Source organism: Odocoileus virginianus, chromosome 30 (assembly GCF_023699985.2).
Source record: "Odocoileus virginianus isolate 20LAN1187 ecotype Illinois chromosome 30, Ovbor_1.2, whole genome shotgun sequence".
In the NCBI taxonomy this organism is placed as follows: Eukaryota; Metazoa; Chordata; class Mammalia; order Artiodactyla; family Cervidae; genus Odocoileus; species Odocoileus virginianus.
The window spans coordinates 11,449,205-11,453,023 of record NC_069703.1 but is presented as its reverse complement, the minus strand read 5'-3'; positions in this window follow the sequence as shown (position 1 = coordinate 11,453,023).

Here is a 3,819-nt window from a genome sequence, read left to right as displayed (position 1 = left end):
CTTCCATGTCGTAACCACCTCATCTTTCCTCAAATACTCTTAATTTCAGCTTCAGATCCCATGTCTCATTCTTCTCAATTCCTCATTACAAAACTCAAAATGGCTGTCAGGATCCTTCTCAGAATGTGGGTGAAAGGAAGACCCTGATGAACCCTCTCACCTTTTCTTCTCAATTCCTCGTTACAAAACTCAAAATGGCTGTCAGGACCCTTCTCAGAATGTGGGTGAAAGGAAGACCCTGACAAGCCCAAGTGAGAAGTCTCTTTAACAGGGGAAATCTGGGAAATTTTTATACATACTTACATATATGTATCTTGTATATACTTGCATAGAGGCTTACATATTTTAAAAATATGCCTAAGGAGTTGTATATCCAGAAGATAATAATCTATTCTGTTTCCATCTTGACTACTTCTTCACTTAAAACTGTACAGGAGGGAGCCGGCACATGCTGAAACGTTGCCAGTGACCAAAGCTTCACAGGGAGGTTGGTAGACACTTCACAGAGCAGTTTGGCTAGAGACCCGCTTGCCCCTGACAGTGGCTTATCCATGACACCATATAAAAGTGATCTGGAATCCCGTGTGTAAAACAGATAGCTAGCGGGAGGCTGCTGTCTAGCACAGGGAGGTGAGTTCAGTGTTAGGTGATGATCTAGGGGGATGAGGTGGGGAGGCTGGCTTGAGAGGGAGGGGATATACGTATATACATAGCTGATCTAACACAGTAGAAATTAACACAACATTGTTAAGCAATTATATTCCAATAACAAACAATAAACTGACCTGACATCTTGCAGCTTTCAAAGAGGGCAAGGCATTCTGAGAACCTTGGAGTAGAAGGAAAAAGATAGGGAAAAATGAGAATAATAGCAAAAATCAATATACTTTAAATGCTAAAAATGCCATTCTTCTAATTGTCTATTTACTGCATTGGATTTTTTAGATCTGATTCCTCAAACTGGCTCTGAAAAGCCACAAAGTCAAGAATGCACAAATGGTAGGTGGTAGACAGACATTTACATTAAAAAGCAATCTTTTCTGTTATAAATAAGCTGGGTAGAAGAGTTCAAGTGTTCCTGTGATACATGATCCCACATCCCTAGGAACTCAGCCTTGTTTGCTGACTCTCTGGAGCCTAGCTTCCTACTTTAAAAACCAGGGTGATGACAGTGACAACGGAACCCTTCCCTCGGAATGAAGAAGTAAGGAAGTAGACACAAATACGTCTGCAGATCCAGATTCTCAAGGTTTGTAACTGAGTTGTTAACAATATTTTACGCAAACAAGGCAGATGTAGATTTCTTTGTGGTTAGCCAACTCAGGATATTCACACATGGCCTCACATGTATGCATGCGTACTCAGTTGTGTCTGACTCTTTGTGACCCCATGGCCCCGCCAGGCTCCTCTGTCCATGGAATTTTCCAGGCAAGAATACTGGAGTGGATTTCCATTTCCTTCTCCAGGGGACCTTCCTGACCCAGGGATTGAACCCACATCTCTTGTGCCTCCTGCATTGGCAGGCAGGTTCTTTTCTAGCTGAAAATGTTAGAAAAGGGAAATGTTAGCACTTTTATTTGTATATCCAATAAGATGAACAGATCCATTGTGCCTTCCATTCTGAAAACGTGCAGTGTGGTAGGCTTTGGAGTGGGGCTGGCCATGGGGATTTAGAATTGGTGCATAGAGGGAAAGCAGGACCAAAAGAGGAAATGAAACTGACAATATAGCCGCAAGCAAAATTCAGAATAAGAAACAAAGGAGCCAAGAGGGAGAGGGACTGCACGTAGAAATAGACTAAAGTCAGGAAAAGTAGCCAGAGTTTAGTTTTGCTACGTGAAGATATCTAATGATGATCAGTGGTTTGATTTCCTTCACAGGGTCCCTTTCACACATGCAGTTCCTTGGCTGATGAATCAGCTTGAGTATAGGAATCCAATAAAGGGAAGGGACAGGGGAGCCAAAGAAAAGCCAATGAAAACATGTTGACCAATGTATTTTTAAAACAGTTACATCCTTTCAGGCAACCCCTGGTCAGTCAGTAAAGAGTCTGCCTGCAATGCAGGAGACCTGGGTTCAATCCCTGGGTCAGGAAGATCCCCTGGAGGAGGAAATGGCAACCCACTCCAGTATTCTTGCCTGGAGAATCCCATGGACCGAGGAGCCTGCTGGGCTACAGTCCATGGTATCACAATGAGTCGGACACAGTGAGAGACTAACACTTTGACTTTCATATCCTTCCATTACCTTCCTTTCACAGATTCTGAAGGCAAGGCTATGGAACAGTAACAGATCAAATCAGGCCAATTATAAGATTATTTGGTAGAATAATAAATATGGAAAGACCATCAATATCTATATTTTGTTGTTGTGTAGTCGCCAAGTCCTGTCCAACTCTTTCCGACCCCATGGACTGTAACCCACCAGGCTCCTCTGTCGATGGCATTTTCCAGGCAAGAATTCTGGAGTGAGTTGTCATTTCCTTCTCCAGGGAATCTTCCTGGCCCAGGGATCAAACCCATGTCTCCTGCATTGGCAGGCAGGTTCTTCACCACTGAAGCACCAGGAAAGCCTGAATATCTATATTCAGGGAGGAATAATTTGAAAGATTTGCTTCAGTCTTTAGCTAATATTATGCTAGACAGTTCAGTATCAGTGACAGCACACACACAGAGTCAGTTCAATCATTTTGTATTACCTGGACCCATTGATATGTTTGCTTATTGCTGTCTCTGCTCTGCCCAGTCACTTTAATTGTGTCTGACTCTTTATGACCCCATGGACTGTAGCCTGCCAAGCTCCTCTGTCTGTGGGATTTTCCTGGAAGGATACTGGAGTGGATTGCCATTTCTGTACTTTCTCCAAATAATTTGGTACCAACTGCTGTTTTTTGAACTACACTAAAATAGAATTGTCAGTCATTGCATCCTTGCTTATACAGCCTTCTGAAAGAACCTATTCCTCCCACAGACCAACCCTAAGACATGGGCCTAGGTGGCCATGTTTGCTCAAATGTTCTTACCACATCAGTCTCCCAAATGGACACCTGACTCAGGAAGAAACAATCAGAGCTTTCTCTTGCTCTCTCAAGAAATTTGAACTCAGCAAAATGGATGAGTAGGTTGGTGTCTGAGTGATAGCAATAGTAGTGAACAAAAGGAGGCCACGAGGTTGTGTCTGTGAGGTCTTTAGATCTGGTCAGCTTCATTACCTTCATAAGGCTCAGCTGGGCATTGTTTTTCCTTGGTATAAGTATCATTATAACAAACCACACTTTTAGTCTAGATTTAATAGATTCTGTTTCTTGACACCACATGAAGCCCGGGTAAACTGCATTTGAAAGAAAAGCACCATGTTACACCTGGGCTTCCCAGGTGACACTAGTGGTAAAGAACCCACCTGCCAATGCAGGAGACCAAAGAGATACGGGTTCAAACCCTGAATTAGGAAGACCCCTGGAGGAGGGCATGGCAACCCACTCCAGTATTCTTGCCTGGAGAATCCCATGGACAGAGGAACATGATGGGCTACAGTCCACAGACTCGCAGAGTTGGACACGACTGAAGTGGTTTAGCGCACAGGCATACCTTATAATTCTATGGTTTAAGAAAAATTACAGTCTTTTATTAAAGTAGTAGTAGTCATGCCAGTCTGCTCAGATAGTTCAAGCTTTGTTGTTGTTGCTTAGTTGCTAAGTGTCCGGCTCTTTTGCGATTTCATGGAGTGTGGCCCACAAGGCTTCTCTGTCCATGAGATTCCCAGGCAAGAATGTTGGAGTGGGTTGCCATTTCCTTCTCGAGGGGATTTTCCCAACCCATT